The sequence below is a fragment of the Gopherus evgoodei genome, chromosome 10 (assembly GCF_007399415.2).
Source record: "Gopherus evgoodei ecotype Sinaloan lineage chromosome 10, rGopEvg1_v1.p, whole genome shotgun sequence".
Classification (NCBI taxonomy): Eukaryota; Metazoa; Chordata; order Testudines; family Testudinidae; genus Gopherus; species Gopherus evgoodei.
The window spans coordinates 52,015,325-52,040,633 of record NC_044331.1 but is presented as its reverse complement, the minus strand read 5'-3'; the positions used below and the strand labels follow the sequence as shown (position 1 = coordinate 52,040,633).

The following is a 25,309-nucleotide window of genomic DNA, read 5'->3' as shown; positions in this document are numbered from 1 at the left end:
ATGCATGTATCATTTTTATATTTGAAGTTATAAATATTGGCTATGTACTTGTATCTCAGTGTGTTTGATTCAGAGGAGCACAGGTGAAGCATTTGGCCAGCTTATTGAGAAGGGACTCTTCAGATTAAGTGCCCAGTCAAGAAACGCTTAACTGACAATGGACCTTGGGAGACTCCAATCTACATGAGAAGTCTCCCTGGGAACATTTAAGGTAGTATGTGAGCAATGGCCTCTCTCCCCATAAAGTCATGCATGGACACATGACTTGCCCAAGTGGCTACAAACTCCATCTTGTTGCTGTGATTTTGCACAGGAGAACAAAGGGGTTTCCACCCACAAGAGAGAGAATATAAAAGGCCTGGAAACCTCTCTGTTATGTGTTCAGTCCTGCTTCTTACTCTGAAGTAACTTTGCTACAAACTGAAGCTCTGAACAAAGGACTGAATGACCCCTCCCAGCTGTGGATGTACTCCAGAGACTTGATTTGAACCTGCAGTTTATTCCATCACTGCTACGAGCCTGAACCAAGGACTTTGCCATTACTGTATGTAATTGATTCCGTTTAGCCAGTTTTAGTTCTCATCTATATTTCATTCTTTTTATGAATAAACCTTTAGATTTTAGATTCTAAAGGGCTGGCAACAGCGCGATTTGTGGGTAAGATCTGACCGGTATATTGACCTGGGCCTGGGGCTTAGACCTTTGGGATCGGAAGAACCTTTTTGTCTTTTACTGAGGTATTGGTTTTCATAGCCATTCACCCCCCTAAGAAGCGGTGCTGGTGGTGATATTGGGAAACTGGAGTGTCTGAGGGAATTGCTTGTATGACTTCTGGTTATTCAGTGGGTTAAAACCGAAGTCCTCTCTGTTTGGCTGGTTTGGCGTGCAAAGGATGCCCAGCCTTGGGCCGTGACTGCCCTGTTCTAAGCAATTTGTCCTGAATTGATACTCTCAGTAGTGTTCTGTCACAGGCTGTATCCAGTGGCATAGTCGGGCTTGGATACACATTACCACAGGTTAATTGGGCTTTTGGCTCAGAACCACACTCTTGTCAAAATTTAAATTTGATATTGGACAGTTTAAGGGTTAAAAATCAGTTACAGTGAGTGACTCATGATCAAGATCCTGACAGAAAAAGCCTGGAAGAATTGTGCTTACAGAGGGGATTGTATTTTAAACTAAAGGACCCAGAGCAGGAACTGAAAAATCTGTTAATTGCCAGTGATAAGGAAGCAGACCCAACAAAAATGCTTGCAGTGAGAAACCAGCAGCTTAGAGTTACCAGATGTCCTGATTTTATAGGGACCAACCTGATATTGGGAGCTTTTTCTTACATAGGCTCCTATTACCCCCCACCCCCATCCCCACTTTTCACACTTGCTGTCTGGTCAGCTACAGCAGCTGGAACTTGAACAAAGGCAAAAAAATAGATGATATGGAAGGAGAAGTTACTGAAAGAGAACACCTGTGTTTTGAACAGGAACAAAAAATGGCATGTATTCGATTGCAGGAACTAGAAGCTAAGGCAAACTGGACAGACTTAAGCTCCAACTCACAAGAATAAGGAACAGCAGGAACTGTATCATACTGAAAAAACAGTTTCGCTCAACAACAAAGATGGGGATAGAATCTATCCAGTTTGTAACAATGTTGGTATGTTGTTTGACTCTAAGCAGTGGTCTGTGTGTAACCAAATTTACGCCAACGCTGGCACCTTTGATGTAAATTCTTTTACTGTGAGCTTGGGTGAAGGTAACACCGTAACTTGTGTAGAGAATGTAAAAGTCGATGGTAAAAGCTGTTTAAGGCCACTTAAAGATTGTAACATCACTTTTGTTAAAGCAGATCTTGTCAAAGAGGAAGATTATTTACCAAATAAGATTGTGAACACTGTAATCCTCTCTGAGTTTACTGTACATGTATGTGCCTTTAGCCGGAATCCATCTTGAATGGACTGGTGTTAAACATGAAGTTATAGCTGGTGTAAGAAAGTTATTGCCTACAGATCTTTTGATTGGGGATGATATTAAAGCTTTGTTCAGTCAGGTTGACATAAAGCAGTCACAGGAAAGAAATAATCCTGAACCTGTGTGTATTAGGAGCAAGGATTTGCCTATGGAGGCTTTCTCCAAATGTTTGTCTGAGGAAGATGGCTGTTTGTCTGTGCAAAGAAGCAGTGCATATGTGGAAAACATTTTTGAATGTCTGTCTGGTATGTCAGAAGTGAATCTGGCATTAGATAAGGCTCAGGAAGATGTTTCTCTAGGGCAAATTAAAATTGGTGATCGGGTTAAAGCCCTAACTGAAGAAGGAAGGGGTACATTCTTGGTGAGTGATAAATTGTTGGCTAGTAAAGGTTGGGAAAGTAAATTTGACCCAGGTAAAAGTGATGTGCTGAAAGTAGCTCAGTGTAATAAGACACTATTTGTGGAAAACAGCAGTTTACCTGGTAAGGCAGCTGCCACACTCTCCCAGTATTTGTCTGTAACCAGCCCTGTGTGCTGGGACAAGGAAGGGCTTGTCTACATCAGAAAGTTGCAGCGCTGGTGAGGGAGTTACAGCGCTGCAACTTAGGAGGTGTACGCATCTGCAGGGCACCACCAGTGCTGCAACTCCCTGTTTGCAGCGCTGGCCGTACTCGATCCCCGAGCGCTCTTATATGGATTCCGGAACTCCATCAACCCCAACAGAGTTCCGGAATCGACAGGAAGAGCCGTGAACATCGATCCTGCGCGGTGTGGACGGGTGAGTAATCCGATCTTAGATATTCGACTTCAGCTACGTTATTCACGTAGCTGAAGTTGCGTATCTAAGATCGATTTCCCTCCCGTAGTGTGGACCAGCCCCTAGAGACCAAACAATTCTGGTGCTTTTATTTTGCCTGTTGCTGGGAAAGGGTGTAGCAACTCTGTCTGACCAGGGTGGTACCCTAGCTGGGGCACAAGGAAGGCATAAAGGTAATTTGATTGTTTACCTACTAACACTTTGGAAACTTGTAGCAGAAAGGAAAAGATTCCTGAGCTTGTGAGTGGCAAAGGGGAGGAGAATGCTTCTAACCTTTTGTCTATGAAATCTAGCAGTTTGCCTAAAAGGGGATTGTGTAGCAATCCGCCTGATGGGCCAAAAGGTGATCCTGGTGTTGGGTCTAAACTTTTGGTGAACTTTGGAGCCAAAAAAACACCCAGACTGGCCGTCTCTGCATAATCCTTTCTGAACCTTTTTTGAACAAAGCACTGACCTGCAAACTACTCATGACACCCCCTTCCTCAAGTAGCCATTAGCCTTTATCTCTATGCATTTACTTGTTAAACTTGCTCTTCCTGTAAAATCTTGATTGATTATGCATGACCATTATCTTTTGTTAATCACTTTGTTTACTTCTGTGTATAAATATTGATGCCCACCCCTAATAAAGGGGCCACACTTATTCTAAAGCTTTTGGGGTAGTGTGTGCCCGTTGATCAACGCATTTGTGTCTGGTCTCTGACAGAATTGTGGGCCCATATTCCAACTCCGCAGCAACCTCGGGTGTTGGAGAGGTGAGTGAGGACTTGCTTTATTACCTAACAATTTGGGGGCTCGTCCGGGATTCCTTCTGGTGCGGTACCTCTGTCCAGTGGTCAGACCACTCATATATGAATTGGCAAGGCGCCACAGGAGATTTCTCCTAGCCAATTCAATATTGAGAGGTCGTGTATTGGACAGCAGGGTAAACGCCAGTTGGAGGGCTCCTGTCAGACACCATGGGTCAAGGGACTAGCGTGCCTCTTGAGAGTCCGTTGGGGATTGTAAATAAGTTATGGAATGAAGGGAAACTCCCAGTACAGACAGGAATGTCTAGGAAGAAGTTGTACACACTATGTGTAAGGAATTGGACTGGGTATACCGCGGTATTGGCCGACTCGGAGATGAGGTGGCCTTCGTATGGCTCTTTCGAGCAGGCTGCCTTAAGAGGAGTAAAGAGCCAGATCGAAAAAGACCATCCGGGACAGTTATGTTACTGGTTTTGTTGGGACACAGCAGCAGAGCTGTGGAAATCTTTAAAAATTATGGCAGTCAGGTACTCTCCCGAGAGTGAACCCCCTCCAGGTTATTTCGATGAAGGGTGTAGACCACGGCGTGTTTTGACTCGTCAGCTGGTCCCCTCTGCACCTGCCCCTATTCCTCCTCCGCAGGGGAACTCTCTCCTTGTAGCAGAGGGGAATCTGCAGGATCCCAGATTGGAATTTGTGCAGAAGGATGAGGAGGAATTGGAGGGGCCAACCTCGGGAGGAGTAGTTACTAGGCTTAGGTCCAAGCAGGTACAGCAGGGTGCATGCCCCCCCCCTGAGGATAGCCTAGAGGATGTCTCTGTCAAATCTCTTGCGAATAATAAAAGTATGGTTATAGAGATGCCTTTACAGGTGCACGATCAACCTTATATGAGCAATGATGGACAATTGCAACATGCTAGTATTGTGGAATATAAAGGATGGCTAGAATGGGATTTGAAAGAGTGGGGACAGTTGTCAGGGTCTTTTGGGGAAAATCCCCGAAAGATCATAGAACTTCTAGAAAGATTGTTTTTAAGTTATAATCCTACTTATACGGATGTGGATCAGTTGTTAAGTAGAGTTTTGACTGGAGAAGAACGTAGTAGATTGTGGATGGCAGAAAGGACATGGGGAGATAGCAATGCAGCTAATGTTACTTGGATGGATAGGCGGGATCTGGCCGCTGGCTGGAATCCCCTAGACTGGACTCAGCTAAGGCTGACTCAGCTGCGAACAGATAGAGAGCGATTGTTAGAGAGACTCAAGGAAATGGCTCGCCGCTCGCCTAATCAGGCTAAGTTCATGCAGATTCGGCAGGAATCTGATGAGCCGCCCAGAAAGTTCTGGTCGAGGCTATTGGAGGGGGCCCGAATGTTCACTCAGATGGATCCTGAGAGAGAAGCAGACCACCCTACTCTTATTTCATTTTTTGTGAATCAGTCGGTGCCCCCTGTAAGGGATTACTTCTTAAAGTTTCGCCCTGGTTGGGGAGGTGAGTCAGTCACTTCAGTGTTGGAAGTAGCTGATTTTGCCTGGGAGAAAGAAAGGGAAAGTAGTAAAAAGAAAGAGAAAAAGGAAGAATATAAGCTGATGGCTTTAGCTTTTCACGGTGGTGTTCGAGGCAAAGGCCGTGGCCGTGGCAGGGGATTCCAGGGTGCCCGGGGAAGAGGGTCCTGGCGACCCCAGCCATCAGGAAATTGTTTTCAGTGCGGACAGCCTGGTCACTTTAAACGTGAATGCCCCTGGGGACGCCCAGAAGGTCTGGCTGCATCCGCAGATGCTTACACAAGTGAGGAATACACCCCTGCACCACCAGCTCAGCCCATCCCCCAGGCCTGGATCAACTATGGAAAACAGCAGCAGCCGCAGCAAACTCAGCCTCCTCAATGACGGTACCCCGGGGGCGAAGGCAAACAATGTGATGGTCTTATTTCCTTAATGTCTTTAGCCGGCTCCTTTCTCACTTTCTCTCCTCCCAGCGAAGAGCCTCGTTTAACCCTTTCAGTCCAGGGACTGCCTGTCTCTTTCCTCATTGATACTGGGGCTACTTTCTCTCTTTTAAATCATGCCCCCTCTCCCTGGCTATCCTCTGAGGTTAAAACTGCGACTGGGGTGGAGGGCAACCCACAGTCTCTGGGACTCACTTTGCCTTTGAATGTTATTTATGCTGATAAATGTTTTTCTCACCGTTTTCTTTTTTCCCCAGCTTGTCCGATCCCTTTGATGGGCCGGGATTTACTCTGTAAGCTTGAGGCTACTTTAACCTGCACTCCTGAAGGGGTAGGATTATTGATGACAGTGTTAGGAGATTCGGCCCCTACTCAGGGTAATTGGGAAACACCCCCCTCTCTCTCCCCTGACCTCACTGACTTGCCTTCAACCCTCTGGGGAATTTCTGACACTGATGTTGGCCTGCTCCTTTCGGCAGAGCCCGTAAGGATTCAGGTAAAGCCTTCCTTAACCCCCCCGTCAGTCCCTCAATACCCCCTGTCGCTGGAAGCCCGGGAGGGCATCCGCCCCATTATTGAGGGATTCATTGCACAAAAGCTAGTCCGCCCTGAGCGCACTCCCTGTAACACCCCTATACTGCCTGTCAAAAAGCCTCCTAAAAAGGACGGAGACCCTGTTCGTTGGCGCTTTGTACAGGATCTACGAGTTGTTAATCAGTATGTGGTCCCTCTTCATGCAGTAGTTCCTGACCCAGCTACTATCATCAGCCAAATCCCCTGGGATGCTGAGTGGTTCACTGTTATTGACTTAAAATCAGCTTTTTTCAGCATTCCTGTGCACCCAGACTCTCAGTATCTCTTTGGTTTCACCTGGGAGGGACAAAGTTATGTCTGGCAATGACTTCCTCAAGGCTACAGAGACAGCCCCACGATTTTCAGCCAGTGCCTCCGCCACGACTTGGAAGGTTTCACCAGTCCGCAGGGATCCACATTGGTCCTATACGTAGATGACATCCTATTAGGTAATCGCGAAGAAGCTGCCCTCCGCATCGATGGTAAGGCACTTTTATTATACCTACACACCAGAGGCCACAAGGTAGACCCTAAAAAGATTCAGTGGGTCTCACAGAAGGTCCGATATCTGGGCTTCCTGTTAACCCCAGAAGGAAGACAGATGGACCCAGCCCGCATAAAGACTATTCAAAACTGCCCTCTACCGAACACCAAGAAACAACTTCGAGGTTTCTTAGGATTAATTGGCTTCTGTCGCCCCTGGTTGCCGTCCTGCGGGGAGTTAAGCAAACCGCTCCACCGACTCACTGCTAACCTTGCTCCTGACCCTTTGCAGTGGTCCCCGGACACTATTCAAGCCTTTCAGTTACTCAAGGACAGTGTGGCCTCCTCCATGTCTCTCCGCCCCCCCAATTACAGCAAACCCTTTCACCTTTTTGTCCACGAGAGAGGCGGAATTGCTAGTGGTGTCCTTACCCAGCTGAGCGGGCCCCACCATTTCCCGCTTGCTTTTTACTCTCAGCAAATCGACCCTGTCGCTCAGGGAACCCCATCCTGCACCCGGACTCTGGCAGCAGCTGCCCTGCTGATCACAAAGGCAAAGAGCCTAACCCTGGGTCATTTTACCACGGTTTGGACCTCTCATGCCTTGTCAGCCCTTCTGCGTAGGGGCACAACCCAAGTCTTTTCGGCCCATCGTCAGCAACAGCTAGAGGCCGAACTCTTAGAAGACACTAACCTAATTTTTGAAAGGTGTGGACCCCTTAATCCAGCTACCTTGCTTCCTGACCTGCCAGTCCCCCAGGACCAGCACGACTGTGTGGAAGTAGTTTCCAGCATCTTACAGATAAGAGACAACCTGTTTGACGTGCCACTGGACAACCCCGATTGCATCCTCTTCTCGGACGGAAGCTCCTTCTATGTTGATGGCAAGCGTTTCACTGGTTATGCTGTCACCTCTGAATGGGACATTCAAGAGGCCGCCTCACTGCCAGGCAACTGGGGAGCCCAAGCCGCTGAACTCTATGCCCTGGCCCGAGCTTGCCAGTTGGCCGCTGGTAAGACCGTTACCATTTTTACTGATAGCAAATATGCTTTTGGAGTTGTGCATTGTCATATCCACCTCTGGAAGTTTCGAGGTTTCCAGACAGCTGCCGGTAAACCCATTCAGCACCTCCCCCTCATCCACAAGCTTTTGGACGCCCTCCAAAAACCCTCCGTCCTGGCTGTAGTTCACTGCCGGGCCCATACTAAAGATAGCAGCCCCGTTACCCGTGGGAATGCCCTGGCTGACGCCTCCGCCAAGAAGGCTGCCACCTTACCTTTAGCCATGCCCACATTGGCTATTGCAACCTCCTCCTTTACTCCACCGCACCCCGTACCAGTACCCGCTGCTGAACTAAAATCATGGGAAAGCCTCGGGGCCACTCTGGTCAAAGGGACCTGGCTTATGCCAGATGGCCGAGCCTGCCTCCCTCGCTCCACATACCCTGTGGCAGTTCGCTGGCACCATGATAAAGGGGGTCACTACGGCACGCACGCCCTCGTGGACACTATCGCTCGCTTTTGGTATGCTCCAGGCATTCAACCCTATTGCCTATCAATAGTGAAAGCATGCAGCACATGTCAGCGTAATGGACCTGCTCCACCTCTTAACAAAATTAAGGGTGGAAGACCTCCGCCTGCTGCTCCATTTCAACATCTTCAAATTGATTTTGCAGATATGCCAAAGGCTTTTGGAAAAAAGCACCTCCTTGTTTTGGTTTGCCCTCTGACTTCCTGGGTCGAAGCTTTTCCTACTGCTAATTGTACTGCTGCCACAGTGGCGAAGATTCTCCTTAGAGATATTGTACCCCGTTTTGGCATCCCTCTTGTGCTCGACTCAGATCGCGGACCTCACTTTACTGGTCATGTCCTTGGCCATTTAGAACAAGGACTGGGCATTTCACACTCCTTTCATACACCCTACCACCCCCAGTCTAGCGGGAAAGTTGAGCGTATGAATAGGGAACTTAAGTTTACATTGGCTAAATACTGTCAGGAAACAGGATTAAAGTGGCCTCAGGTACTTCCCTTGGTCCTGTTTCACCTTCGTACTCGCCCAACCCGCGCATTGGGATTATCCCCCTTTGAACTGCTCTATGGACACCCCCCTTTCAAAGGCGGGGCGCTACCACGTGCTGATGTTTCACTATTGGGAGGGGATCATATGACTGCGTGTCAGTTTCTCTCCCTACAGGCTCGCCTCCGTACCCTTTGGAAAGCCTCGCAGTTTTCCCAGACCGTGCCGCTGGAGGAACAAATCCACCCGTTCCAACCAGGGGACTTCGTCTGGGCCAAAAAGTTCGTTCGTGACGACACCCTCCAGCCAAGGTTTACTGGACCCCACCAGGTTCTTTTGACAACCCAGACTGCAGTGTTCCTGGAAGGACGCAAATCTTGGATCCACCACTCCCACGTCAAGCCAGCCGTAGTGGACCACAGTGACGGACCAGCAGCTCTTGTCACCACTGAGGACACTGCCTTCGACCAGTGGACCAGCTTACCTCTCTCAGACATTAGACTTAAATTAACTCGAAAAAAATGAGAGGACCCTTTATTTTGACAACTGTATGTTTTTTATGCTTTTTCAGTTTATTTTCTGCTTATGAAGATAATGCTTTTATTAGATATTCCCATGAGGTTAAAACTCGTATTTTAGGAAATAGAAGTGATTGCTGGGTATGTACTCAATTTCCAGTAAATGCAGCACAGGGACTCCCCTTCACACCCATTCCCCTAACCACTGCTAATATGACTTGGATGCCACCGACTAGAATAAAAGATCCAGTCCAACCCAATCTTACATGGGACAAAACAGAAGTGCCAATTAACAAATATCTCAGGGTAACCAATCAAACAGGATCACTGTGTTTTGTTAAAGAAAAAGGGTCAACTTTTGTGGGAACAAGTAAATGCAACATATATTTTAATGGCACCGCCTTTAGTAAAAATCTTGGCTTCAAGCCTTGCGCATCCCACTTATCCCATATGTGGATCCCTCACCCCGATCCAACCTTTTCAACTTTTTCATGGAGGGGCAGGTTTTCAGAGTCAGTTTTTAAAAAGCCCTGCTCAGAGCTCGAGGGTGTCCAACTAATTGTTAAAGGATACACAATTGCCTTCTACAACTGCTCAAGCAGTACTACACTGCCCTTTGAGGACAACACTACCAAATTGTGCCTCTGCAGTTCACACAACGACCCCTCTGCGTTACCAGGGGAACAGTGGTACAACGGGCGGTGGGTTACCTCCTACTTTGAGAAATGGAATACCCAAAACGCATTATATGGAACATACTGGGTGTGCGGGCCCAAGGCTTATTATTTCCTCTCCCCTGATTGGGCAGGGTCATGTTATTTGGCATGGCTAGCACCGCCTTCTCGGATCTCCCTCACCCCCCCTCATTTTCCCCACGTTCGTAACATCCGTGAAACTGACAGAGATATTAATCTCCGTGATGGTTTGTCCTGGCAGCGGTGGGCTGGTCACACTAGCTTGAAGGGTGCTATCATCCGTCTACAGGGACTATTAGAATCTTTGACCAATGAAACTGCAACCCTATTTGAAAACCAGGCCGGGGAAATGTCCCAGCTGCGCCAGTTGGCTTTGCAAAACAGAATGGCTTTAGATATGATGTTAGCAGCCCAGGGAGGAACTTGCGCCCTCATAAATGAAGAATGCTGTGTTTTTGTAAATGACACCTACTCTGACACTTTTCAACGTACCAAACACCTAAGGGAAATGGCTAAAAACTACTCCTCTGGCCAGCCACCTTATGATTGGTGGGGAGCCTTATGGAATTGGCTGCCCGGATTTGGGTGGGTTAAAAACCTCTTGGTGGGTGTTGTTGGGGCCATGGTAGTCCTTATAATACTGTGTTGCTGTATTCAGTGTGTCCCCTCCCTCATAAACTCATGTAAGTCAGTTTATTCTTTTCCCACTTCAGCTAAAAGCCTTACTCTCTTCGAATTGGCCCAGGCTGAAATTGCCAAGCGGCCCTTGAGATCTTGAAATAGGGTGTAGCTTTTTGATTAATAGTTATCTCAAAGCTACAAATGGAGGAATGTTGGGTCTAAACTTTTGGTGAACTTTGGAGCCAAAAAAACACCCAGACTGGCCGTCTCTGCATAATCCTTTCTGAACCTTTTTTGAACAAAGCACTGACCTGCAAACTACTCATGACACCCCCTTCCTCAAGTAGCCATTAGCCTTTATCTCTATGCATTTACTTGTTAAACTTGCTCTTCCTGTAAAATCTTGATTGATTATGCATGACCATTATCTTTTGTTAATCACTTTGTTTACTTCTGTGTATAAATATTGATGCCCACCCCTAATAAAGGGGCCACACTTATTCTAAAGCTTTTGGGGTAGTGTGTGCCCGTTGATCAACGCATTTGTGTCTGGTCTCTGACAGAATTGTGGGCCCATATTCCAACTCCGCAGCAACCTCGGGTGTTGGAGAGGTGAGTGAGGACTTGCTTTATTACCTAACACTGGTTGTAAGTGAAACTCAGGAGTTAGTAGTGGCTCAACAGAGCAATGCTTCTGTGGAGCAAGGTAAAGGTGAATTGGTGCCTAAAAAGATTCCTGAAGAGAAGAATGTTCAGGGTAGTCCCTGCAAGCAGTTTGCTGCAACTGAAGGGTGTGGAAGTAATTTAACCAAGGAAGTTTCAGTTCCTAACAGCCAGAAATGTTCTGTGGTGAATGGATCCATTGACTTTCCCTTTGAAAGCTCCAGTGTGGATCGCTTAGAAGAGGTCTCAGATGAAATGAAAATTGTCAGGGAATTTGAATAGCCCTATGACACGTGGCTGTGTTTGGCCAGCTTGTTGGGAGAACAACGGTGTTGGGTCAGAACTGTCCCCATGCTGACTCTTTGAGTAAGCAGTCAGTAACTCAGGTACTGAGGAAAGATTGCGTTACTGGTTTTTCAGAGCAGAACAGCCTTGTGACTGAACTCACAAGGATGCAGGGGAAAGCAGGCAAACTCTCACTCTTAGGCACTTTGAATTTGTTTGGTATCTCTTTAAAACAGAGTTCAGTCTCTAGGTTGCTGCTGGTGGTAGATTCACAAGCAAGCATGCAGGAGAGCATCTGTGTAGAAGATGTTCATAGCACAAAGGGTCTGCAGATGGTGAACACATCTAACCAGCAAAGGAATTCCTATGAGCAGGAAATTTCAGTTTTCAGCCTTCTAAGAAAAAGGTGGTGGTGGGGGGAGGAACCCAATCCCGCTGAAGGGAAGAATGAGTGTCCAGCCTTGAAATTGGAATTTAAAAGCTAGTGTCTGTGTTAATGCAAATTACCTAGCTGGCAGGAAGAAGAGAGACTGGCTAATAGTTGTTAGCAAAGAGAGCCAATGGATTCTGTTAAGCAAGAGGAATCTGGGTTTGATCCTACAGGATAAGGAGAAAAAAGAGAACTTAATTTTGCAAGGGGAAGCCATGGGGTAACCCCAAAAGCCATGGGGTTCCAGTGATATTAAGCCAAAGGTGTGGCATGACAAACATGATTGTAAATGGACATTTGCAATGAATTTGTTGTTATTGCTAATGGTAATTTTTGTAACTAATGTGTTGCTATTACCAAGAGCTGTACAAATGTACAATGTGCCTAATCTTTTGGAAAAACCCTTGAACATGTTAAAAGGGATACATAAGAACACACTTGATGTTAAAAAGCCTTGTTATACTGATGTTTCACAGTTAATACCTGTAAACAGTATTGGAAGTTTTCACAGGAGAAAAGACATTCCAGACCTGATGTACTGTATGAAGAGGGAAACTGAGGCACACTACTATATTGCTAAATGCCAAGATTCCTATACTATGGACAACATTAATATCTACATTGACTTGATATTAACTGGGTTCCAAACATTTGCTAGAGCTTGTATGGATAAAGTAGCTATGTTCTTTAGCTTTTGGCAAGATCACATGAGACGTACAGGAACCATGCTGCAAGAGCAGATCCAATCCGCTAGTGTTCTAATCAAGTCTTACCTTGAGTTTGTAAAGAGATTCAATCAGGTTATTGACCATGACTTGAATAAACCATTTCTGTTACACACCAATACTAGCTGTAGTAAGACAGAACCAAGGATGGGGAGCTCTTGGGATGCAGTCAATGATGTTTGTGTCATTCCTTCCGTCATCAATTTTGCGTTGGGGGTGTGACATTACTGACATGAACTGTAATCGTATAGATCATTGTTGAGCAACCACTGTTATATATTTGCAGCAAATATTGTACAAAGGTTATCAAGTGAGGTGTCTATGAGAAGGTTATGATTTGCTGCTTATGATTATGCTGTCTGTATGCATGTATCATTTTTATATTTGAAGTTATAAATATTGGCTATGTACTTGTATCTCAGTGTGTTTGATTCGGAGTAGCACCAGTGAAGCATTTGGCCAGCTTATTGAGAAGGGACTCTTCAGATTAAGTGCCCAGTTAAGAAACGCTTAACTGACAATGGACCTTGGGAGACTACAATCCACATGAGAAGTTTTCCTGGGAACATTCAAGGTAGCAAGTGAACAATGGCTTCTCTCCCTGTAAAGTCATGCATGGTCATGCTTGCCCATGTGACTACGAACTCCATCGTGTTGCTTTGATTTTGCACAGGAGAACAAAGGGGTTTCCACCCACAAGAGAGAGAATATAAAAGGCCCTGGAACCCCTCCATTTTGTTTTCAATCCTGCTTCTTACCTCTGGAGGAATTTTGCTACAAACTGAAGCTCTGAATAAAGGACCGAATGACCCATCCCAGCTGTGGATGTACTTCAGAGACTTGATTTGAACCTGCGGTTTATTCCATCACTGCTACAAGCCTGAACCAAGAACTTTGCCATTACTGTATGTAACTGATTCCATTTAGCCAGTTTTAGCTCTCATCTATATTTCATTCTTTTTATGAATAAACCTTTAGATTTTAGATTCTAAAGGGCTGGCAACAGCGTGATTTGTGGGTGAGATCTGACTGATATATTGACCTGGATCTGGGGCTTGGACCTTTGGGATCGGGAGAACCTTTTTGTCTTTTACTGGGTATAGTGGGGTAGACACCCGTTCCTGCCCCGAGGGGCTTAAAACAGCACTAGGAAAGGGCTGTGGCAGGAGAAAGCAGCCATTGGGCTGATTGGGGGAAGCAGGAAGAGTGGCAGCCACCCCCAAACAGAGCCCAGCTGGCCCCCATAAGAGGCTGCGAGCCAGGAGCCCAAACAGTCTCTCTTTAGCTGTAGAGGGAGATGGGCCTGGCTGCAGGGAGCTAAAGACAACATATCGGTAGTGGAACAGGGCTGGGGGAAGGCCAAGGGAGCTGGGGAGCTCCAGCCTGGAAACCTCCCAGGCTGTGGCCTATTATATAAGGCCAAACAGGTACTGAGTCCTAGAGGAAGGCAGCAGGTCCAACCCCCCTTGCCAGGGATAAGTGGCTGACAGGGAATGGGGGCTAGTTGCTGACTGGCAGTAGCCTTACACTGAGGCAAGGTGAGGATAGGGGGTGGGGGTTTCCCTGGACAGGGAGACCCTGAGACTGTGGGGTTACTGCCAGGGGGCAGCCCCCCGGATAACAGGGCACCAGAGTCCAGGAGGGATGTGGGGTCCTAGTGGCAGTGGGACACTGGCCTGCAGAGGGTGCTCCAAGGCTGGAAACGAGCTAATTCCCAAGACACCAGCAGGAGGCGCTGCAGGGGTGAGTCTGCATACTTACACTGGGGTATTGGTTTTCATAACCATTCACCCCCATAAGAAGTGATATTGGTGGTGATACTGGGAAACTGGAGTGTCTGAGGGAATTGCTTGTATGACTTCTGGTTAGCCAGTGGGGTAAAACCGAAGTCCACTCTGTTTGGCTGGTTTGGTGTGTCTTAATAATAAAGGACACCCAGCCTTGGGCTGTGACAGCCCTGCTCCAAACAATTTGTCCTGAACCTGTAAGAGGCTGTATCCAGTGGCGTAGTCAGGCTTGGACACACATTACCACAGGTTAATTGCGTTTTTGGATCAGACCCATACACTTGTCCAAATCCAATATTGATATTGGAGAGTTTACGGGTTAAAAAACAAGATCTTGACAGAAAAAGCCTGGAAGAATTTTGCTTACAGAGGGGGTGTTATTTTAAGCAAAAGGACCCAGAGCAGGAACTGAAAAATCTGTTAATTGCCAGTGATAAGGAAGCAGACCCAACAAAAATGCTTGCAGTGAGAAACCAGCAGCTAGAACTTGAACAAAAGAAAAAATAGATGATATGGAAGGAGAAGTTACTGAAAGAGAACACCTGTGTTTTGAACAGGAACAAAAAATGGCATGTATTCGATTGCAGGAACTAGAAGCTAAGGCAAACTGGACAGACTTAAGCTCCAACTCACAAGAATAAGGAACAGCAGGAACTGTATCATACTGAAAAAACAGTCTTGCTCAACAACAAAGATGGGGATAGAATCTATCCAGTTTGTAACAATGTTGGTATGTTGTTTGACTCAAAGCAGTGGTCTGTGTGTAACCAAATTTACGCCAACGCTGGCACCTTTGGTGTAAATTCTTTTACTGTGAGCTTGGGTGAAGGTAACACCGTAACTTGTGTAGAGAATGTAAAAGTCAACGGTAAAAGCTGTTTAAGGCAAATTGAAGATTGTAACATCACTTTTGTTAAAGCAGATCTTGTCAAAGAGGAAGATTATTTACCAAATAAGAGTGTGAACACTGTAATCCCCTTAGGGTGACCAGATGTCCTGATTTTAGAGGGACAGTCCCGATTTTTGGGTCTTTTTCTTATATAGGCTCCTATTACCCCCCACCCCTGGTCCTGATTTTTCACATTTGCTATCTGGTCACCCTAAATTCTCTGAGTTTACTGTACATGTGCCTTTAGCCAGAATCCACCCTGAATGGACTGGTGTTAAACATGAAGTTATAGCTGGTGTAAGAAAGTTATTGCCTACAGATCTTTTGAGTGGGGGTGATATTAAAGCTTTGTTCAGTCAGGCTGACATAAAGCAGTCACAGGAAAGAAATAATCCTGAACCTGTGTGTATTAGGGGCAAGGATTTGCCTATGGAGGCTTTCTCCAAATGTTTGTCTGAGGAAGATGGCTGTCTGTGCAAAGAAGCAGTGCATATGTGGAAAACATTTCTGAGTGTCTGTGTGATATCTCAGAAGTGAATCTGGCATTAGATAAGGCTCAGGAAGATGTTTCTCTAGAGCAAATTAAAATTTATTCCATCACTGCTACAAGCCTGAACCAAGAACTTTGTCATTACTATATGTAATTGATTCCATTTAACCAGTTTTAGCTCTCATCTATATTTCTTTTTTATGAATAAACCTTTAGATTCTAAAGGAACAGCAACAACGTGATTTGTGGGTAAGATCTGATTGGTATATTGCCCTTGGTTTGGGGCTTGATCTTTGGGATCGGGAGAACCTTTTTTTCTTTTACTGAGGTATTGGTTTTCATAACCATTCATCCCCCTAAGGAGCGGTGGTGGTGGTGATACTGGGAAACTGGAGTGTCTGAGGGAATTGTTTGTATGATTTCTGGTTCGTCAGTGGGTTAAAACCGAAGTCCTCTCTGTTTGGCTGGTTTGGTGTGCAAAGGACCCCCAGGCTTGGGCTGTGACTGCCCTGCCAGGCATCGATGGGCCTGCGCTAACAGAGCCACCAGAAAAACGAGCAAGTGCAGGGGACCAGGGAAAGAGGTTAGATGAGATAGGGTGGTCGGGAGTCATGACCCATTCCAAATCACAAATACTGGATGTTGTCTGAAGACTGCAGGGGCGAGCCAGTCGCCAGCTGGGTCCCCCATCACCAGGGAAATCCCGGATCCCAAATTGGGATGAAAAGTAGAAAACTTAGAATATTTACTGGAACGAAACATTCTGAAAAATTGTGTTTTGGCCTCATGGACTGGCCACAAGGAAAAGTTTTAATAGCTTCCCATCAAAAATTTCAACCAAACATATGCTCCTGCAACCATTTCAATTCCATCAGCTCAGTGATTTCCAGCAACCCAGCAGAACATCATGGGCCATCTCCATGGCTGGGCCAGAACCAGGGAAGATGCCGATCACAGAGATCAGACAGACACAGTCCCCTCCACTCCCAATCTCTCAAGTGAGTTCATCTGACACACACTGATGTCCAGTCGCTGTTCCCTTTCAAACAGCAGCAGGAGAGAAACCCTCTTCAGAGACAGGACCGTGTGCCTGTGACCCCACAGATGCTGGCAGGAAGGCCAGGTCAGGGCCCGTGATGATGTTTAATTTACCGTTTTGGTAACGGATTCCATTTCACACTGAAATTGCCCCATCAAGCCTAGAAATCAGGTCTCCATTGAACACAGCAATGCCCCCTGTGACAGGGATCACAATCCAAGTCAGCCAACCAAAGCCCTCTTCAGCAGCAAGCCAACCTTTCTATGGGCCTGCGGACACACCCATGAGATTCGTCTCCAGGACGTCCTGCAGCAGTGAGTCCCAGCTGTTAACTCTAGGCAAGAACAAATGTCCTGATGGACTGATTTGGAAATGAGATCCACTTTCCTAGTCCCTGCTGGCATCTGAGAACTAGAGACACCAACTCAGACGTTTTTTGTTTTGAAAGTTAATGTAAAAAAATCATAGAAGTCATGGCTGTGTCAACCTCAGAGGTTGGCTCCCTCAATATCCCCCCTCCTGACCTGCAACTCCATCTCCTCACTCCGCTCTGATTATGGTTCCATTCTGCTCCCTGGACTAGCAGAACATCCCCGGTACCAAGGAGCGGGGCGGATGCTTCTCCAGTGCCCCCTGCTGTACCCCTGCTCTCAGCAGGGTGAATGCTGTCGCAGGCAGGCATGCAGAGGTAGAGCTGGGAGAGCTTTCAAAGCATTAAGGAGGTGCCAGGGTTGCGGCATGGTGGAACTTCCCGAACAGAGCGAGTGGATCAGTGCTGCTTTTGCAGAGCAGAACCCAGCCTGCACCGCCCAGAGAGGGGCAGGTTCTGTGCCAGGACTCGTTCTCGCCGTGAGAGGTCAGCGGAGATTCCCCCACCCCTGCCTCCGCACTGGGCTGTGAGAATTCTTTGCAGCACTGTCTACTTCCCCCTGATTTATGGCTTCCCATGTCATAATCCTTTAATATACAACGCCCGGCCTGACGTGTTTACAGTGGCCTCTCCTGGAACCTGTCTTCTGGGAACTCACTGATGCCTGGGAACATCTGCCCCCCGGGCTGTGATTTACAGGCTGGCGGGATCCAGTCGCAGCTCCCCCCTAGTCTGGGGCTCCTGCACTGAGCCACACCCCGGGCTGGGCTGCAGCAGGTTGCTGTCCCCCCACTGCTGCCTCCCAGCCTCTGACTGCTTGGCACACGCTGCCTCCGCATCCAGGTACCTGCTCCAGTGAAACACTCCCATGCCCGGAGAACGCCCTGGGTGCACCTGGGCAGGACTGCCGAGGAGCAGCTGCACCCCCAGACCCTGGTTGGAAGGTGGCCAAAAATGATTAGTGCCTGATGCTGGCATCTGGGAACTGAGTGTGGCAAGTCTCAGTCCATGTCCCAGTCACCACCAGCCCAGCTGGCACTGAGTGACCCTCTGACAAGCAGCCTCAGGTGAGACCCAGGAGTGAGCTGGGCATGGAGAGTGGAGGAGAGACCGTCCTCCTGGACAGGCCCCCCATTTCCCAGCCAATCTGGGCTTCCAAGGCAGAGGGACCCCAGCGAGGGTAATGGCTCTCTGCTGGCAACCCCTCCCTGCTCTCCTGGCGCAGCGGAGAGTGCTGCTTCCCTCCTCTTGCCCCCCAGGGACCACCTGGCCCTGAGAGCACCTGGCTCAGCTTCTGCCCACCCTGTGCAGGGCTGACCAGCCAGATGGATGAGACCCCAGGCACCAGGATGGCCCCTCTCTCTCCCACTCTCAAGCAGCACCAATGCCAGCATGGAACAGTGCCCGGGGGAGGATCATGGCCTGCTAGGATGGCAGTTTCCAAATATGAGATGGGGGGCAGAGTTCACTGCTTGGCACCTCCCCACCCCTGCCCAATTGCAGCCCGGACCCCACAGCCTCTCCATGCTGGGGCTACTCCGGCCTCTGAAACTACAGACCCAGCAGCTGAGTGGAAAAGCCCAAGCAAGGCACCTGATGTGGGCAGCCAGGAGCCCTGTGGGAACAGGCCCAGTGTGGGATTCCCAATGGCCTGGCCCAACAGGCCCAAGGGATCATCCCCCTGGCACAGGGCCCGGAGCATGCACGGTGAGGTTTACCTCACCCCCAGGCCAACAGAGCTCATGGCAGGAACCCCTGGAGCCAAAGCCATGCAGGTGCAGCGCCAGGAGCTCCAGCAGTACAGCACGGCTTCTTACAAGATGGGGTGGCCCTGAAAGCCTCGATGGGCAGGAGTTCCTGGCATCCATTGCTAGCTTGCAGAACTGCTGCTAGCACCCTCAGCCATGCTGGGGAGTGCAGACAGAGGGGCTAAGAAGGGAAGATGGCCACGCTGGGGATGTGGGTGGAGGAGGAATGGGGAACAGGGGCTGCAGGGGGAGGGGATCAGGAAGCGCAAGGAGATCCGGTCACCTAATCCTAGGGTACTTCCCAGGCTGTGGAGGAACTGGACTCTCCTGCCTCCAAGTCTGCTCTGACCAGGTTTGCCCACAGACCATACCAGCCCCCCCAGGAGACGCAGGTGGGTCCTGCCCTCTGGGTCCAGTATCAGGTGGTCCCTGGAAAGTCATGGAGAAGGAGCTCAGCTCTAGCCTGGGCACCACCCCCCAGCTCCCATGCCCCAGCCAGGCTCAGCCCTCAAGGGAGCAGGGCCTGGGAGCCTGCTATGGCTGGGCAGGAAGCGGGGATAGGGAGGCGAGGTTGCGGGGCTGGTCCACGCTGGCTGAAAGTCCCCTGGATGGAGACCGGCTAGCTGCCCAGCCCGGGCACACAGACTCGCGCCAGTAGGGCTCATGCCAGCACACTACAGACAACATGGGCACCGGCAGCTCCAGTGGCGGCTCGGGCTGCACACCCAAGCTGGGAGCCGGGGTGGGGTTGGGGGTTGGCCAGAGCCTCTGCACTGCCACAACCTCCACACAGGTGTTTCATTGCTGCCTGCTGCAGTGTAGACCCATGGGGCTCCCCCATCCACTGCACGAGCTTCCCGTGTGCTTCTGACAGCACCTGCCTGTGCCAGGGGCCCCTCCTGCCTTAGCAGTCCCCGGGCACATGGAAGTTGCCGGTGCCTCCTCAATACCAGGATCCCTGCCCTCCCACAAAGCTCACCGACGCCTTCCCCGTGCCAGGCTCTCACTCTCAGAGATCACTGGTGTCTCCTCTGTGCCAGGGCTCCTGCACATCCATGGAGCTCACTGGCACCTTTCTCCTACTGAGGGCCACCCCTCCCACCCCCCCTACACCCCCACACCAGCCCTTCAGGTGGAAAGCTGCTCACTGTGGGTTCCTCTGGGTTGGCAATACCCAGCCCCTGTCCGCCACCAGCCATTGCTTTGGGCCACAGAGCTGGCAAAGAAATACTCCAAGTGCCAGGGGATCTCAGAGACCTGCTGTCCAGCCCACACTCACCCTGGTTCTGTGCAGCGCTGCAGTTGGACTCAGCTGGTGCCACCATCACAGAGGCTGCAGGCGCATGATGGGAGAGCGCCATCGGGCCTCTGGGCATCTCAGCCTGTGGCACCCCCTAGTGAGGGCCTGGCACAGGTGCGACGGGGAGGACAATGTCCAGGTGGGATGGGGAACAGGTGGTAGCCAAGACCCCACTCTACCATGTACCTGCTTCCCACCCTGTGCCCTGGTATGCTGCTCACTCCCGACCCCGCCACTGACTAGTCCCCCCAGCGTGGCCCCCTGAGGCATGGGCTGGCTTGCATTGGGGGGCTCTCTGCTTTCAGGCTAGAGGAGTTAAACCAGTGCCATTACCCACCCCCAGTTTGGCATCCTACAGCTCTGCCCGAACCCCTCAGTCCTGACCCACACCTCCCCCCCCCCGATATTCCAGCCCGGAGACGCAACACACAGATCTTAGCTTGTCAGCTTCTGGAGTAGGGACTGGCTGCATGTTCAGTGTCCGTACAGCACCCAGCACATAGGGCCTGGAGCGCCGAGGCACTGCCGTAATATACCTAACAAATGTACAATGCATAGCACATGGAGGCTGGGGTGGGGGTAGGCATTACCATAATATACCTAATAAATGTACAGCACCCAGCACATGGGAGTCTGGGGTGTCTGGGCACTACCATAATATACCTAATAAACATACAGCACCAGCACATAAGGGGTCAGGGTGCCTAGGCACTACCATAATACACCTAATAAATGTACAGCAACCACCACCATGGAATCCTGGGCCACGAATGGGGCATCTAGACACTACCATAATACACTTAATAAACGTACGGCACACAGTACAAAGTGGTCCTGGGCCACAACTGGGGTGCCTAGGCACTACTGTAATACACATATGAAACATACAGCGCCTATCACATGGGGCCCTGGGGTGCCCAGGCACTACCATAATGTACCTAATAAAGGTACAGCACCCACCACAGTGGGATCCTATGCCATGACTGGGGCTCCTAGCAGGGCTGGTGCAACCATTTATGCGACCTAGGCAGTTGCCTAGGGCGCTGGCATTTGGGAGGCGCCATTGTCTTCAGCAGCGACTCTGGCGGTTGGATCTTCGGCTACCCCGGTCGCCGCCGGCATTTAGGCAGAGGGAGCTGGGGCAGGGGAGTGTGGGGAGGGTTGCCTGCAGCAAGTAAGGGGGGGTGTGGCATGCAGGGAAACTCCCCGCCCCAGCTCACCCCTGCCCTACCTCCTCCCCGAGCATGTCCTGACCACTTCACTTCTCCCGCCTCCCAGGCTTGCGGTGCTTAGGCATCGCAAGCCTGCGAGGCGGGAGAAGTGAAGCAGCAACGGTGTGCTCGTGCGCGGAGCAGGGGTGAGCTGGGGCAGGGGGGTGCCTCAGGGCGGGGAGGGAGCTGCCGCAAGGGGGGTACCTCAGGGTGGAAGGGGGGAGCTGCCACAAGGGAGGGTGCCTCAGGGCGAGGGTGGGGAGGGCGCAAGGTGGAAGTTTTGCCTAGGGCGTGAAACATCCTTGCATCGGCCCTAGCTCCTAGGCACTACCATAATACAAATAACAATGTCTGCTAACACTCCTCAACCCTGTCTGCAGCCCCTCCTGCTGTTCCAATCCTGGGATCCCTATACACAGCTCTGCCAGCTCCCTTCACTCTTGGTCACCTGGGCACTCACTGGTGCCATTAAGGAAAGGCTGGAGGTGCTGCCCAGTATGGGTTCCTGCATGCAGAAATGACAAGAAAAGGCAGGCTCCATATCTGAGGCAGAAGGATGTCTCCTTGCCCCCGGGCTGGTGGCATTGCTCCAACAAGTTGAGCTGGACAAACACATCACTGGACCAGGGAGTGGTTAACGCTCTGTCCTGGATTCAGTCCCACCCTGCCCTACCTGCCAGGGTAGGCTGACTGCATGGGGAAGAAGAAGGGAGGAGGCAGGTTTCCGAGCTGGACTGCTCTGGCAGAGAGCTCTGGGCTGTGAGCATAGGACCTAGGGGTGGGCTGATCAGCCCCGTGTTGGAACCTTAGAAGCTGCCAGGCCTGGGTAGGTGGCTTGCACTGGATTTTGTTATCTTACCGCCCGAGTGACAACCTTGCTCAGAGCTCCTGGGCCATGCATTACAGCAACTGAGGAAAATCCCCTGCTCACACCATGGCTCGGCACTAAGGCAGAAAAACACAGACAGAGGCTGTGTTCCACTCCAGAGTAGCTGCATCTTGGGTGGGGGGAAAGCTGGGGGGAGCCATCCCTGCTGCATGGTGTGTAGGGCACTTGGGGTCCTTTGAAATGACCTCAGCAAAGCCCCATCCAGAGGCGGCTCCTATGCCTGAGGAGGGGTAGCTCACCAGAGTGCATGCGAGAATGGCCACTGAGGGACCCCTGAGCTCTTCCTGAACACCTCTGTCCAGTGAGCTCGGGCATTTTGGGGTGCAGAGCGCCCAAGTCTCCTACTGACTCTGGATGGGGCCAGGTGTACTCAGCACATGGGCCCATCAGTCCCTGCTCCTGCCATACAAGCCTTTGCTGCTTTGGGAAGGGATGGCTGGGCTTTGGCCTCGGACCACTCTCAGCAGCACTCGCTGAGCCCCCCGGTACCTAGTCACCCGGGATTGGATCCGGCAGCATCCCAAACCTCCACCTGGCCCCCACCACGGCAGGTCATACCACATGCTGGCCAGGAGAAGGAATGCTCCTAGCCTACTCCTGCACACCCCCCAGGTGACGGAAGCTCGGAGGCAAAGAGACACAGCCGCTGCAGGATGCCAGCCTGGTTTATACAAAACCTTCCCCAGCAGCCTGTCAGCCTAGCTCCTTGGACTTCGCCCACTGCACTGTAGGGACAACGGGGGATGCTGAAATGGAGAAGGGGCCATTACCTGGGGCGATAAAAGAACAACAAGGCTATAAACCTGAAACAGAGCACGGTTAATCAGCGCCACTGTTTACCTAAGATAGGGACAGGGGAGCAAACTAAACACTCAGTTTTAAAGAGAACAAAGGGACAATATATTATTTTTGGCCTGACATTTTTGTGGTTACCCAGGGCGAGGGAGGGAGATAGGCACTGCCAATCTGCACTGGGATTTGACTGGGAAGCTGACCCAGCATTCACTTCCTGTCCCAAACTGCAGCCTGCAATGGTCCAGGCCCCCAGCCCTATGTGGGGGGCACATGAATTGTGTGGCACTGCACCCTCGAGTTGTCTCGTCCCAGGCTGGTCCAGGAGCACTGGTTATTTCTTTAGTTGGATATGAGTCCCCCCACCCTGGCCGGGTCACACCCCAATTTCCAGCTGATTCTGCCCTCTGGAGGTTGTTAGTGGGAATTCAGCTTTAGGTTTGCAGAACCTAGGAGGCATTTTGGGGCTTCTGCCATTAGGAAAGGGGTGACTATGAGCAGGGACCAAAGGCTTTCAGATTTGGGGCAAGAAGAGTGAGTTGAATTCCCCACCCAAGCAAGCCTTGACAGCAATGAACAGTGCGATTTCATGCCACCCCAACACCACCCCCAGCCTGCTTCCATCAGTGGGAGAGGAGCACAGCAGGGTCAGCAGTGACAGGGTTAATCAAACTGGCAATGAAGGACCGTTTTGTTAGCCTTCCAAGGTAACATCCTCCTGTGAGGAATAGGGTAGGCACAGCCCTCTCCAAGCAATTGTTTCAGGCTCTCTACTGACTCAGGCAGATGTTTCTACATCAGTCATACCTTGCTCAAACTTTGCAGGGTACCTTCACCATCACACAGGTTACAGGCAATGAACACTTAGAATCTGAAGCTTAGTTATGTTATAAATATATAAAGGGAAACATTCTGATGATTCACACCGCCAGTTAATCAGCGTATACACAATGCACTGTTCAACTGCCTCTATGTTCCACCCAGAGGTGGCTACATTTTAGTACTGGGTGGAGTGACTCCTGCATCTAGAAAAATCACTTTGGGATCCTACAAAAAATGCAAGACAGAAAGCGAAAGAAAAACCGGCTTCTGAGTCAGCAAATCCTCTGGCTCTGAAAGCAGGGTCTCAACACAGGCAATGGAGCCATTCAGCACTATACTGCTTCTTTTGCCAAGCAACTATACAGGATGTGCAGGGGAACCACAGGGCACCTGCAAGGGAAGGGCTTTGTGGGCATGTGGGCATATATTCTGGAGAGATGGTGGAACAGATCCCCCCAATATGTGCGGGGAGGGGGGGGAGAGAGGCTTTTGACAAAGACAGGGACAGCTCAGGAATTGGCCCACATCTGCAACAGAGCAAGAGGATCCGGCCTATACTCATCTGGGTGCCTACACCATGCCTGTTAGGGGCTGCCTTTGTATTGGACAGCCAGGGGCATGGGGCACTCGGGGGAAGAGTGCTTGAGCCAAGCCTCTAGGATCAGCCAAGTAATGCACCTGTGCTGACAGCACCTGCTCTGCTGGTTCTGCAGGGAACAGCCCTACCTGGCTAGACCGTGACCATGTTCATTAGGTTCATGGCCTGCTTCCAAAAGGCAGCTACCACCAAACTGAACAAGGGGCCCGGGGTCAAGGCTCATCTCCAGCTGTGGGGTCCCAGCACCAGGCGCATCCTCCCATTCTTTAACCCAGCCCCTGTGGCTTTCCCCTGCTTTCTCACTGGAGGCAATGCAGAGCTGCTAGGAGGAGGAAGGCAGGGGAAAGCTTTGCTCAAGCAGCCAAGAGCCTGCTGCAGAGAGGAAATACATAAGCTTGCCCCCTCCATGCTGAGCAGCCCAGAGGGGGTGGTCAGAAGCCAAACAAGCGCCAGGCCCACAGTTTGCTTTGTATGGTCCTAGTAGGTACATTCCAATCCAGTTTCGACAGCTATTGGCACGACCAGTTATACAAATATTGCCCATGTTAATCTGGCTGGTGTGTGTGCAGAGAGCAAATGCCTGCCGGAGCCAGGGCTGGCTACCACAGGCTGCCACGTATTGGATGGCACTGCCCAAGCGCCCAGCTCCTGCCCAGCATCCTCATGCACAGTCAGTCACTGCTCCTCCTGGCTTCCTTCCCCCACACCCTGCTCACTTGCTCAGATACTGCCATCTATACTCATAATAAAGAGGTGCTGGGCTGGCTGCCCTGGGGGCACTCCAGAACCAGATGGGAGGGGGAGGAAATCAGAGCTGACACTGGGATCTAGGGGAGGGGAGATCAGGGCTGATACCAGGATCTGGGGTGGGGGGGGGGAGAT

General features: G+C 50.2%; 1 protein-coding gene across 2 annotated transcripts in view; it reads right to left on the bottom strand.

Annotated features, from left to right (window-relative positions):
- LOC115658449 (mitochondrial import inner membrane translocase subunit TIM16-like) overlaps positions 1 to 25,309 on the bottom strand; it is a 204,141-nt gene that overhangs the window by 31,575 nt on the left and 147,257 nt on the right. The gene's annotated exons all lie outside the window — the stretch shown is intronic.